The 14,916-nt window shown below is 35.0% G+C and overlaps 1 protein-coding gene across 3 annotated transcripts in view; it reads left to right on the top strand.

Moving 5' to 3' along the window:
- Positions 1–14,916, top strand: part of TUSC3 (tumor suppressor candidate 3) — a 215,623-nt gene that overhangs the window by 45,146 nt on the left and 155,561 nt on the right. The window lies entirely within an intron of this gene.

The following is a 14,916-nucleotide window of genomic DNA, read 5'->3' as shown; positions in this document are numbered from 1 at the left end:
TTAGGAACACGAGGTTCAACTTTAGACACATGGCAGTTGAGGTCCTTGGCTATTTCATTTAAGGTTCAGGAGAGCAGAGTAGCTTAGGCTCCATAATAAGTGTTAAAGCCATGAATGTAGATAAAATCGCCCAGATGAATTCACGTATCAGTACAATAGAATGAAGACAGTGGAAACAGAATTCTGGGAGGGAGGGAAGGAAAAAAAACACAGTAGTGAAGAAGACTGAGAAGTAGTGGTGAGGGGAGGCAGGAGGAGAACCAGGAATGTGTGGTGTCTCAAACTAGGAGAAACATCCAAGGAGAGGATGACTGAGGTTCCAGATAGCGTGTTCAAATAAGGTAAAGCCAGAAGAGTGTCCATCAGATGTGCTAGTTCATCTTTAGTTTGTCGGGAACTTTGAGTAATAACTATGATTGAATGGTGTGGGTTAAGAAGTGAATAGTATTGTTGTCGTTATTTTAAATGGGAGAGGCTAGAACTTGTCTGTAGGAAGAACCTTGGAAGGAGCCAGTAAAACAAGATGAAGATGTGAGAGTGGCGTAGTAGGGGTCTTAGGGTGATCAGATCTTGAAACACAGGTGATTGTTCTGTGGCTGTAGGTATTTTGACTCTTGATTTTTTTTTTTTTTTTAATGTGGACTATTGTTAAGAGACTTTATTAAAGTTGTTACACCACTAAGTGTTAGTCACTCAGTTGTGTTTGATTCTTTGCAAGCCCATGGATTGATTGTAGCCCGCCAGGCTCCTCTGTCCCTGGAGTTCTCCATACAAGAATATTGGAGTGGATTGCCATTTCCTTCTCCAAGGGATCTTCCCAACCTGGATCTCCTGCATTGCAGGCAGATTCTTTACCATCTGAGCCACTAGGGAAACCCTGTTACCAGTATTCTATTTTATGGTTTTTGTTTGTTTGTTTCTTGCCATGAGGCATGTGGGATCTTAGTTCCCCAACCAGGCCTTCAACCTACAGCCCCTGCATTGGAAGGCAAAGTCTTAACCACTGTACCACTCTAAGCCCCGATCCTTCCTTTTTAAAGTGTGGTTCATCAGCAAGTCAGATGGTGCCTTAGATAAGAGAGGGAGTGGGTCTTGGAATTTGCTGAGCCCCAGAGGCCAGGCCAGCCCTCCAGGGTCTAGAAAATGTTGTGACTCACAGGGGGAAACAAACGTTATTGTAAAAGGTAAAGGAAACTCAGAGCTGTATTTTTGTGCACAAACTGATGATGATATCAGTTTTTGGTCTGGGATTATAAGCGGGAGCCCTCAAAACTGTAATTTGAAGTCTCACCCTTGGGGTGTACACACCTCCAGACCCTTTTCCCAATTGAGACTCCAGATTGCTGTTACTCAGGACTTTCCAGTGCTGTTCAAGTCTAGATGTAGATTTGGCCCAAATAGGTGATGTATACGCAGTTACTTCTCTCTGTTGTTTCTGATACTTTTAATGAGTGTATATTGAAATTAAGTTAAATAATTCTCTATTAAATGTTGAAATTGTTTAATAATAAAATGTGGAATTAGCAGCACCAGCTTCACCTGGGAGCTTAAACTGTAGCATCTGAGACTCACATTACCAACATTTTCAGAATCTTCATTTTAGCATAATCCCGAGCATCTTAAGGGCACGATTCTATGCCCCTTAAAGTTTGACAGGAGCTTGAGATGAATAGGATACAATTAGAATGTGGGCTGACTTTAGTAAATTTTTAGATCAATTTGAAATGCAGGATAAAGTTTAGGAAGGAAGAATATAGTATGGAGCAGAGTTAATCTAATGTAAGATTAAAATAGGTAATTAAAAATTATATTTTTATTTAATGTTACATTTATCATGAGATAGAAAATAAGCCTTCTGTCTCATTGAGATTTTTAAGTAGTATGCTCGGTCAATAAGCTTAATGTTATTACAATCTTTATTTTTTTTTGGTCCTTTTCAGATTCTGTGTATAATGCCAAACTTGCCCTAGATGACTTGGAAATTTTGTGTAAATTTGAATTAAAAAGTTTTAAAATTGAGAGTGAAGTTGGAAAGGAATAATCTTTACAGCTTAGAAACAGAAGAAAAATACAGATTTGAGTGTTTTATTTGCCTCTTGGTAGGTCACTTATAACCACCATCATTTTTTTATCATCTTACAAGTGAGCAAATAGCCTTAGAGAACTTATGTAATGTAGTTACTGTTCCACTGTTAGTTCATGTTTGAGCCAGGGAATGGTTTAGAATCTTAAGATTCTGGAACCTCTCATGGAAAAGATGGGAGAAAAAAACTACTTCCATGTAGAAGTAGATGAGTATAAAATCTCACCATCTCTAGTAAGGTATAGGAAAGAACGAATAAACTTAAGCCTTCTTTGAGGTAAACTTGCTCATGTTGTTGGGATAGATTTCACTTTGTAGTATATCTCTTAATTTCTGATTACCACTTAATGTGTGAATTAGACCCCACTCTGTTAATGTTCTGTTAAAAGCTTCTGACTTAATACTTAAAATCAGCACATTTTTGCCAATGATAAATAAGTTTGTTTACTCCTTTAGCATAAAAATCCATGCTTTGAGATTTTACGAACTCTTGGAGAGCATTTTCTGCATCCTGCTGGTTGTGGAAGCGTTTTCCCTGCAAGAAGTTGTCAAAATGCTTGAAGAAATGGTAGTCATTTGGCGAGAGGTCAGGTGAATATGCAGATGAGGCAAAACATCATAGCCCTCTCTTTCAACTTTTGAAGCATTGATTGTGAGATGTGTGGTTGGGTGTTGTTACAGGGAAGAATTGGGCTCTTTCTGTTAACCAGTGCTGGCTGCAAGCATTGCATCTCAATGATTTACTGAGCATACTTCTCAGATGTAATGATTTCACCAGGATTCAGAAAGCTGTGATGGCTCAGCAGATCACAAAACAGTGACTATGACCCTTTTTTTTGGTGCAAGTTTGACTTTGGGAAGTGCTTTGGAGCTTTTTCTTGGTTCAGCCACTGAACTGGTCATCACTGGCTGTCATATAAAATCCATTTTTCATCCCATGTCACAGTCGGATCAAGAAATGATCTGTTGTTATGTAGAATAAGACAAGACAACACTTCAAAATGGCATTTTTTTTTTTTTTTTAATTTTCAGTCAGCCCATCAAAAAATGACGGCCCCCAGTTACCTTTTCACCGTTCAGTTTGCTTCAAATGCCAAACGACCCATTTAATGGTCAACTCTGACTTCTTGGGCAGCTTGTCTTGTAGTTGTGAAAGATGAGCTTCAATGATCCCCTGTTGGTCATGGTGAACTTCTGATGGCCAGCCATTCATTTTCAATGCTCTTGTCTCCACTGCAAGACTTCTTGAACCACCACTGTGCTGTCCGTTGTCAGCAGTTCCTGGGCCAGATGCCTTGTTGATGTTGAGTTGCCTCCACTGCTTTAGGACCTGTTTTGAACTTGTGTAAGAAAATCACTCGAATTTGCTTTTTGTCCAACATAATTCCCATAGCCTAAAATACATACAAAATAACCAGCAAGTAATAATTCATTAGCAAAAAACAGAAAGCAAGAAAAATGCATTAAAATGGTGTATAACATAATGACATTTATTTAAGAATGTATTCCAATATCAAATGGCAAAGTTCAACAGTGCAAAACTGTAGTTACTTTTGCACAACCTAAATAGCAACCCACTCCAGTATTCTTGCCTGGCGAATCCCATGGACAGAGGAGCCTGGCAGGCTACAGTCCTTGGGGTCACAAGAGTCGGACAGGACTTAGCGATTATACTACTACTACTAATTCCTCACTTAGTATATGAACTATGTGAACTAGATAGGGTAGAAAATGAGAGCTACATACCTTCCAGGTGGTAATTTAATGTGGTTTTTTTTTTTTTTCCAACTTTACCTTCACCCCAGTAGTAGTTGTACTTTGTTAGTTTTCACAGTTGTTTCCTTTAGACTATTTTGTTTCTTTGCCCATTACGGTGATACTGACTTGGGAAACACCCCCACACTCATTCTTTGGGGGACTTCCACTGCTTGATGATATGTGACTGATCTCTATGTCTTTCGTTGGTCAATTAAGGGTGTGAAAACTTACATACCCTCACCATTTCCAAAATATTTATAAATTATTCTTTTGCTTTCTCCTCTGTGAAGGTAAATCTTATTGATTCATCAAATGAACAAGTTTGAGATTTCCCCCCTACATTATTAATGAAATGCTTGTCATGATACCAAATTAAAAAGAATAATAAATTTTGCCCTTTGAATTGATTGTACATGTGTTCTGAGAGAACTGAAATTACACATTTTTGATTTGACGTGAGAAGAATTTATTGTCTTATAGTGGCAATGATATAGATAGGACAGAATCTTGAATTTTGTTTTAGAAACCCGACCTTGAAAAATGGCTTTGCCATTGACTGGCAATGAGATTTTAGAAAGTTGCTTTTCATGGTGCTGGGGAAACTGGATAGCTGCACATGAGAGAATGAAATCAGAGAATTTTATCATACCATAGGAAAAAAACTCAGCATGGATTAAAAACCTAAATGTAAGATTGGAAATCCTAAAGCAGCTGAAAGAAAACATAGAACACTCTTTGACGTAAATCGTAGCAATAATTTTTTGGATTTCTCTCCTCAGGCAAAGCAAACAAAAGCAAAAGTAAACACATGAGACTTAATTTAAAGCATTGGTACAGCAAAGGAAACATCATCAACAAAATGAAATGATAACCCAATGAAATGAGAGAAAATATTTTCAAATGATATGTTCTATAAGGGGTTAATATTCAAAGTGTATAAGCAGCTCAATATCAAAAGATAATATCAAAAGACTCAGTTTTTAATATGCCTCAATATTTATGAGTTTGGAGTGCAAAGAAAGATCAAGTTTGGAGCTGCAAACATTTTGGGATTTATTAGCATATAGATATTAATGTCTTCATTATGTATTAATGTGCTTTTAAACAATGTTTATCACTTATTAAAATAGTGTAAGCTACATTTTCACCAGACCAGTAGCATGGTCAGAGCGTTCTTACATACTTCCATAGAGATATTTAAATGAGTCATTAATAGTTGTGTATACATTGTCATCTCAGGTTCTTTATTTTTAATATTATTTAATATAAAAAACCATTTGAATTATGATTTGCCACCCGTTGTTCCCAAAGATTAATAATACATTTATAATTCCAATAGTCAGATTTTTAATTTAATTTTTTTTTTTACTGTAGCTCTGCTCTCCATACCTTCCTAGCTTCTTGCAGTCTTTTCCTCAGTTTCCACCATTGTATTGAAATGACTCGTTGAATTTCATTGTTTTTCTCCTTTCCGTATCCAGGATCCTTTTCATCCTTTCATTCTTTATGCCCTGTGCACTACTGGTTATCATTATTCAGTCCCTCCTTTTTTCTTCTCTTCCTTGCCTTTTAATTACTGCTTTTTTTTTTTCCTTTATTTCTTCATGAACAAAATGTTAACCAATCCCGAAGACCTAGTGAAAGCATTAAATTACTCTGTGAAGTTGCCCTTGACTTTTATAGCCAATATTGATCTCCTTTTCATTCAGTATCACTAACTTTGGCATATACTAATAATGCTACGTTATGAGATGTTTTATACATGTATGTTTTTTTCTCCCTAACTTGTATAATTCCTGAGGCCAGAAACTGTATCTAAATTTTTAACTTTCAGAATTTGGCATAGTATAGTATTGTGGCCTTTGAAGGTACTCACTGAAGAACTTACGATTTTTAAGGTGACTTTTGAAAATATAATGATCATTGATTATATGTTCATATCTTTTCCTATAATGATCAGAATCCTGGTGTCCCAGCCTGAGAGAACCCTTTTTAGATTCCCCAAAATCAAGGCATTTATTTATTTTTAGTCCTTTCATGCACTGAGGTAAGAGAAAGTCAAGAAATCAAAGTCCTAATAGCTGTGCTGGTATCCAGGGTCACTCTGTTGTGATACATTATTCTCGGAAGATATGGATGTTAACATGCTGTTTTGGGGCTAATGGTAATTACTTCAGAATCAAAGTTGATGTGTGTTTATCTACTAACATGTTAAAAGTAAGTTTGAGGGATGAAGGGAAACAAAACTGAAGACATTTTGTTCTTAATAATGAGCTTCATTTTATTTAATAGAACATAGAATTTTCTTATTTGGGATGGGCACAGAGACTTTGGGATTTATTGTAAGATCTCTTTATAAGAAGGGATTCCCTGGTGACTCAGATGGTAAAGAGTCTGCCCGCAGTGCGGGAGACCTCAATTCTATCCCTGGGTTGGGAAGATCCCCTGGAGAAGAAAATGGCAACCCACTCTAGTATTCTTGCCTGGAAAATCCCATGGACGGAGGAGCCTGGCAGGCTACAGTCTATAGGGTCGCAAAGAGTTGGGCCACAACTGAGCAACTTCACTTTCTTTCTTTCTATGTAAGAAACATCTTGGATGATTATATATCAGTACTTTAGAGATTGTTTCCAAACAGAAATCTGCTGTCATCCTTGTCTTTATGCCTCTGTATCTAATGTGTCTTTTATTCTCTATTTTTAAGATTTTCTCTCTATTACTGGCCTTAAGCAATTTGTGCTGTGCTTTGGTGCAGTTTTCTTTGTCTTTTTGTGCTTGGGATTTATTGCACTATCTAGATCTGCATGATTTCATCAAATCATGGGAAATTTCAGCCATTTGTTTCTTCAAGAATTTTTTTATCCTTAAAACTATAATTATATAATTATTAGGCCACTTAAAGTTGCCCAGCATCTCACTGATTTTCTGTGAAATCTTTGTTTCCTTTTGTCTTTCATTTTAGATAGTTTTATTGTTTCATCTTTAAGTTCAGTAATCTTGTGCATGTCTAATTTGCCACTAATCCAACCCATTTTTTTTTATCTCGTTGTAACTACTTATATTATAGTTCTCATCTCTAGAAGTTCAATTTGTATTTTTAAAATATTTTCATATCTAACATTTTGAACATACTGAATACATTGTGAAATGCTTTTGTGCTTATTTTAACATCTGTGTCAGTTCTGGGTCAGTTTTGATTAATTTCTCTCCTTATTATAGAATATATTTCCCTGCTTTTCTGCATGCCTAATAATACTCGATTGGATTCTAGACATTTAAAATTTTATCTTCTTGGATATTGGTTACTTCTGTGTTCCTATCAGTATCATTGAGCTTTGTTCTGGGATGCAGCTATTTTGGATCCTTCTGGGTTTTTGTTGTAAGATTTATTAGGCATACTTGAATGGCATTCAGCTTAGGGGTAATTGTTTCTCACTTCTAAGGCTAGAGCCTCTGTGCACCCACCCAGTACGTGGTGCATTAGGACTTTTTCAGTCTGACTGGTGGGAATAGGCACTATTCTGAGGCCTGTGTGCGTGCTCCATACTGTTTTCATTTTTCTATCAGATGCAAGTTTTGATCCGCAGTTTGCTGAATACTTAAGGGGGGCCATCTGTGGGTCCCCAAGGTTTCTCTTTGGGAGTCAGATGAACCGTGCCTGTGTTCCTCCTCTGTGTCTCATGGATCTCTTTCACGGCAGGGCAGTAGAGTAGTCATAGGGCTTACCCTGTTTCCTTGCTGTCTTTTAAGTCTCACTGTCTTATTTCTTGTTGTCCAGTGTCTTAAACATTGTTTCTTTCATATATGTGTTTGCCTTTGTTTCAGGTAGGTGAGTCAGTATAGTCCTTGTTGACTTATCTTGGCCAGAGATGGAAGTATCTGTTGTTGCTTTTTGGAAAGCATTGTGAGGTTGATAAGAGAAATTTTTAAAAGCTAGTTTTAAGCTGAGTGCAATTCAGTGTTGTAGTCGTTTTAGCTTTGTATTTCCCAAAAGGTATCTGAAAAATAAGTAAAGGTCTTTTCTAGTATGTGTGTTGAAATAAAAGTAGACTTAATTCTTTTATCCTCATAAGTTTTACTTTACCTATCTTTCCTCTCAGAATTAAAATGATGCTGTTAATAAGTTCAAGGTGTGCTTTAAGGGGTTAGTGATTTTGGTGAATGACTCTAATTTGACCAGTTGAATATTGAAGGTTTCAGAGTATATTTTTAATATATTTCTCCAGGTCTTCAGAATTTAGGTTCTGTGTAAAATAGTTCTAGGACGATAGTATTCCCTAGACTTACTTTGACAGTTTTCTCATCTCTCACCTAAAGTGATATAACATTGATTTTCTCAGAATGAGTTTACAAAAGGCATTAAAAACCTAAGTATTTCTTTTCATTTAACAGTCACATGTTTTACTGAGGGCGTATGATCTGTGAATAATGAGATAGTTTCTGGAATGAATGCCTTTTTAAAAGTTGACTTTATTTGCATAATTGCTTACAGAAAGAACAATAATATACCTTGTTTTTAAGAGTGTTTTGCTAAAGAAGTATTGATACTTCCATATGTCTTACAATAGTAATTGTAGGCTAATTTTGGAGTATACTGTTTATAAATTGTAACCTTAACTTTATGCACTCTACTATGGTAATGTCTTCATATGTTAGTTATAGTTACATTTCCCCTGTAAATTTCATTGACTTATAAAGAGGTTTTGAAAGTGGGATATAGAATATGGGCATTGGGAGCATTTACATTACTTTACATGAGTAGATAGAGTTTTCTGATTGGGATTCAATATAGTTTTGTTATGCATAGCTCTTTTTCTTCCTTCCCTAAGTGTTTCATGAAATGAATATCTTCTAATTATACTTATCACTTCAAGTAATAGAAAGTATTTTTAAATTTAACATAGTGAATTGGCCTACAGGTTGTGAGGGAGACTATGTGGTAGGTGACAGCACTGATAGTTAAAAGCTTGCTCGATTAGCAGCAGTTGAAAGTTAATAATTAGTTGTGGAAGGTTAGGAGAAACTGGATCAATTCAGCAGAAGTAAGAACTGTTGCCTGAGAATTACCACCAGAAGTAGATAAGAAGAAGTAAGAGGAAAAAGTCCAAAATGTAACAAAAAGTGACATATTGAGTTGAGGTAGCATCTTGTTCAAGGTCAGAATTAGGACAGTGGGAAGAGGGGCTAATTTAATAAGAGAGATTTGCTGCAGATTGTAATGGTGTTGATTTAAGCCTCTCTCATCTAGCCCGGGAGTTGTTTGTGTTGATATTGAGGGCTCAGTGGCCCTTGGAACCTAAAAGATCTGAACCAATATCATTTGTTTTTTCTGAGTATAATCTGGATAATTCTTTTTTTTTTTTTTTTTAAGATAAACTTTGTACTGTTCTTAGGCCAGTTAGGTGCTGGATTCATGAAACTTTAGTTACTAGTTTCGGTTTGTCTGTATGTTTGGTAATTTATTGAGTAAATTTATGTTTTTCTTTTTTCTTTCTTTGTCTTCAAATTATTCTCTTAGCACAATGAATTTTGAGTTAAATAAAATTCTTAGCTAATTATTTCTTTAAAGGATCAAGCTTTATAAAATTTTGACAACCTATCATGTAAAAAATTAATTTAAGAAGCCTAGCACATAGGAATATATATAATAAACTAAATATACATTTAAATTAGACTGATACCAGGTAGAAAAACCTCATGAATGTGTTTTTGGGAAGTGATGACCAGATATCTGTCATTGGAATTAAGGACACACACTGAAAGCATATGTGTAAGTCCTAACTTACTGCTCTCCAGCTATTTCTTTCATACTTTATCATTTGTCAGAAATAAGTATGACCTAGATTTTTAAACTAATTGACATTCTAATTTGATAATATGGGGGGGGACCTTTTGTTGGTACTGAGCATTGTTTTTTGGTAATAGTATATACTTTTAGTAATGCTTATTGATCAGCATTTATGTATTATTATGGACATGCACACATACAAGTGTGTGCGTGAAACACTGTGGTCGTTAGGAGGTGCTCTTCACTTCAGGTTGGTTTTACTAGGTTTAAGATATGTAATTGCTATGAGAATCTAGCTGTTTACGAACTTCAGGAGTTTCTGGTTGAATAACTGTGATTGAAAAAAGGATTTGGAGAGTATAATATAGATTGTAATTTTATATAATTCTTGTTATAATCTAGGGCCTCATCCCCTCCCCCAACACTCCACTCGGAGGTTTACTGGGAGTTTTTCTTTTGGCTTTTCTTGCTTTTATGTACTTAGGTTCATGATAATATCCCTTTTTATTGAAATTTTGATTTGAGTTAGATGACCTTTAAGTTTATTACAACATAGAGATAGAGGATATTTTGTTATAAATATTGCTGTATTTTATAGTTAATCAAAACTATCATGTTATGCTTTCCATTGCACATTGGACCATAAGTAAAAGTACTGCAGTAAGTTATTCCATCTTCTTTTATTTCTATATTTTAAAATAAGTTTGCAGCAGGGTTTATAAAGTCATTTAATTTAGAATTAAATAGTCTTCTTTTAGTCAGTATAGAAATGTAATTCAAAATTTTACTATTGATTTGATACTTAATCTATGCTGTATGATTTAGGACATTTTCTTATTATATGAAGAAATTAATATTTTCTGATTTTTTAGTATGACTTTTGTCTTAAAAGATGTATGGTTTTTGTGTCATAGGACAAGATTTCACATTTCTATATAGGATATGTATATTTTGCAAAAGTTTTTATTTTAAAAATTCTTTTGTAAGCATTTGAAGTACAAAATTCTAACCAGTTGTCTCAGTATGTTTGCTATTAGAAAACTACAGTTAGCTCATGGAAGAACATTTAACTGGCAGAGTGGGAGGGGAATACTGACATTTGCAATGAAAATAAAAGATGATATTGCACTCATAATAGTATTTAAGAAAAATATTGAATGATTGAATTAGGCGAAATCCTTGTATTTAAGGATAAGCTACAAGTTTGAGAAGAATTTAGGTAACCTTAGAGAACATAAAAAGAACAAACCTAGGTCTCCTGCATTGTAGGCAGGCACTTTACCGTCTGAGCCATCAGGGAAGTCCAATGTTAATTTGGAGAAGGAGAATTAGAGATAGCTAATGATTCTTATAGTTTATTTTGTATATAACTTTGTTTTCCTTAATTAACTTTTTTCATTTTTCTTCCTCTTAAGTTCGTTAGATATATAGAAGTTCTTATTTTGTTTGTTTTGTCTTAATGGGTTGCACAGGTTGAAGGGGCAGTTAGGTGAGAGGTATAAAAGCATACGTGAATACTTAAAATGACTCAGCAGCCATGAGAAACAAGGTATGGTGTATTGTTTTGCCATTTAAGAACTGAAATCACTTTCTTCAACCCTTTTAATGAATAGTTTCAGCTACTTGCTGTATAGATTCTAGGATGTTTTTTGAGTTTGTTAGCATTGTTGATTTTGCTAATAAAGGAATTGTACTCCTGGTAGATAGGATAAATGAAATATCAATATGAAATTGTTTCATAATAACAGAAATGACTAATCTGAATTTCTTAATAATTATCCATATTGAGAGTTTATGTGTACAGACACTGTATTAAATATCTTATGTGTTAGTGGGAATATCTTTTTCCTCATTTCAGCAGGGAAACCACAGGTTCACTGAAATCAAGGGAAGTACTTCCTACAAGTCCCTAACACTGCAGAATTCTGAATTACAAGTTAACTTTGTAAAATATTGTCGGTGGACTTGTTCTCATGGTATCCATGGGTAGCAGGTGTATAGTGGGTTCATAAACTGAAATAGATTATTTCAGAGAATGATTATTTTAATAAGCTGTATCTGTATTTTTCATTAATTATAAAGAAGCTATCTACTTTATATTTGTAAGCATATAAAACGCATTACCCCCTAAGAACAACACACGAACATTTCCCCAAACTCTTCTGTGAGCCGTGTACTCTCATAGTAGGGATGGAAGATCTTAAGTGCTAAGCCTTGTAGATTGAAGCCCTGTGGGGAGAGAGGCAAGCCCCCTGAGCCAGAAAGACCATAGTGCTGATCCTCCACCTAGTGGTGAGGCCCGGTAACACAGCGTGTAGAGCAAGGCAGAGATCCCATTCTGTGGAGAATTTTTTTTTTTTTTTTAATAAGCCCCAGGCCACACAACTCATCAGAGCTAGAATTTGTGTTGCTTCTGTAACAATTTGATTAAATTCAGTACTTTCTCTTTAAACATATTGTTGTTTAGTCGCCGAGTCGTGACTGACTCCTTGACCCCATGGACTGCAGCACGCTGGGCCTCCCTGTCCCTTACCATCTCCCAAAATTTGCCCAAGTTCAAGTTCAGCGCATCGGTGATGTCATCCACCATCTAATTATCCACTTTATAGAACCTGTGGCACTATATCCACTGCATACACACACACACACACACTATATATATATCCACTATAAAACCTATATAAAACCTGTAGCAGTGGGAGGGCATTGCTTTAATGTTAGCTTCAACCTAAATCTGAGGAGATTTTTCTGAAGGAAATAGGGAGGTGGTATTTTAAAGATAGTGGTGATCGTTTTCATGGAGTAGATGCTTCTGATGAAGAGATTGCCTGAACTTCGGAAGGGTGTCCTTTGAGACCCTGGGAATGACTTTTCTAGATTTGAAGATAAAAACATATTCATATTTCTGGTTCCAGGTCATATAAGTATGAATTTCTTTTAGGATTCATTTATGTTGTTCTCAATTGTGATGTACATTACACTAACTGAAACATTTGATTTTAATACATATATGAGCATAATGTTGGAGTTCTTACAGTTTACTGCACAGATGGATGTATGCTTTGGGCCATATAGCTCAGGTGGTGAAGAATCTGCCTGCAATGCAGGAGACCCTGGTTTGACTCTTGGGTCGGGAAGATCCCTTAGAGAAGGGAAAGGCTACCCACTCCAGTATTTTGGCCTGGAGGATTCCATGGACTGTATAGTTGGTGGGGTCGCAAAGAGTTGGACACAACTGAATGACTTTAATGCTTTGGGTCACTTTTTCTCTCTGAAAAATTTGTTTTTTTCAACACACTCTGTGACTACCTATAGCCTAGTAGGAATTGTTACAAATTCACTGCATTCTGTAGCTTGTTTCATACCAATGTTTATGAATATGTTTGCTTTGTTTGCAGATACTGTAAGAATTTATTCAGATGCTACTGTTATTTTTATTGTGATTTTTTAGTTTCCAGAATTAACTAAAATGCAGTATCAGTATTGGATTATATAGAACTACATTTACTAGTAAATAATTTTTTATTGCCTGCTGTTTACACATAACTACTTACTTTCTGTGGAGTCTATATAGAGTATATGATAAAATTTGATGTCTCTGGCAAAAAGTCTCCATTAAATGTACTTTAATACAGATATGATGAAAAATATTTAATATGTTTTATTTCCCTACAGTTTTTCAAATGATTGCATTTTTTACAGCTTCACATTTTACACTCACTTGTTAAAAGTATTGTTGAGCAGTTTCTAATGGTGGAATGAGGAGGTGATGCAGTGTCTGTGATATGCAGCGTGGAGTTTGTGGTCAGTCAGCACAAGTAACCATCTCTGTGTCTTGAGCAGATTGCCTCATCTTTGCAACAGTATGTGCGCATGCACACACACACACATATACATACATTTACACACACATATACATACATTTACACACACACACACAGACACACACACACAGTCTGTTAACTATAGTACCCAGAATGTAGCATGCATTCAATATCTGTTAGTATAGTGCCTAGAATATAGCATGCATTCAATCTCTGTTAGCTGTTTCTTTGTTGTTTTATACAAAGAAAAAAGACAGTGAAAGTGATCTGTAGAAAAATAAGAGTATTACCCCATACCATAAATAAAAATAACAAAAGTAAAGATTTAATGTTATCAGTTTAGGAGAATATTTTATGATGTCAAAGGAGAGAGAAGGTCTTTTTAAATAAGTTACAAAGTAGTGCAGATTATGATGGAAAAGATTGATTTTGACCACATTAAGGAACAGAAGGGTATGACAAAAGACATCATAAATAAAATTTTATGCCAAGTCCTAGATGATAGAAGATAGTTGTCACTCATGCAAATGATTAATAGTAATAACTATTACTAGTTAATTAACTTACTAGTTAATTACTAGTAAGGAACTGCTACAATTTGATAAGAAATGACAACTCAATTGAAAAATAGGTAAGTGATCTGAACAGGCAGTTCATAGAGGAAACCTGAGTGGTTAGTAAACATATTAAAATGCATGTGATACCATTGATCATCAGGGATATGGAAATTACAAGAAGATTGAGATGCTGTTGGTTCATTGGACTGAAAAATTTTTTTAAATATGCCAGTTTTAGTGTTGATAAAGATGTAGGAAAATAGGAACTCATACACTGTTGATGAGAATCTAAATTAGCATAATTAGTTTGGATATACCATTTGGCAATATCTTATAATTGGTTACTAACTTTTTTATGTGCTGTGGGCAGATTTAACAGTCTGGCAAAGCCTATGCACTTCTTTGCAGAATAATTTTTAAATGAATAATGTATGTAGAAGTACAAAGGATGATAACCTCATTGCAATATTGTTATCAAAATATAAATGTGATGCAATAAAGTTGTTTCTTTTTGAAGTCATAACAAGACTATAATGACAGGTCTGATAACTGTTGTGAGTTCTAACTATTGAGGAGTATTTCAGTATCTAGAGCCATGTGAGACAAATAGAATGGAAGAGAAGACCCCTGATTTTTATTGGTCACAGAGTCACAGATATTATTTATTCTCTGGTGTTTGTTATTTCCATTTATAATTGAAATGTTAATTTTAGTTAGAGATTTGTGAAAATGAAGATATATTTTTATCCCTTTTCAAGTTCACGGTCTCCCTTAATTCTAATTATGGAAGCAGCGAAGATCCAGTTTAAAAAGTCTTATGGAGAGAGTCTCAAAACTGTAAACGGTGCTTATTGTTCATAAGAATTTTAAAAATGCTTATAATTCTTATAAACACTCTACAGCAAT

This window comes from Cervus elaphus, chromosome 32 (assembly GCF_910594005.1).
Source record: "Cervus elaphus chromosome 32, mCerEla1.1, whole genome shotgun sequence".
Taxonomy (NCBI): domain Eukaryota; kingdom Metazoa; phylum Chordata; class Mammalia; order Artiodactyla; family Cervidae; genus Cervus; species Cervus elaphus.
Note: the sequence above shows the minus strand (reverse complement) of the source record. Positions and strands in the feature narration are given on the sequence as shown.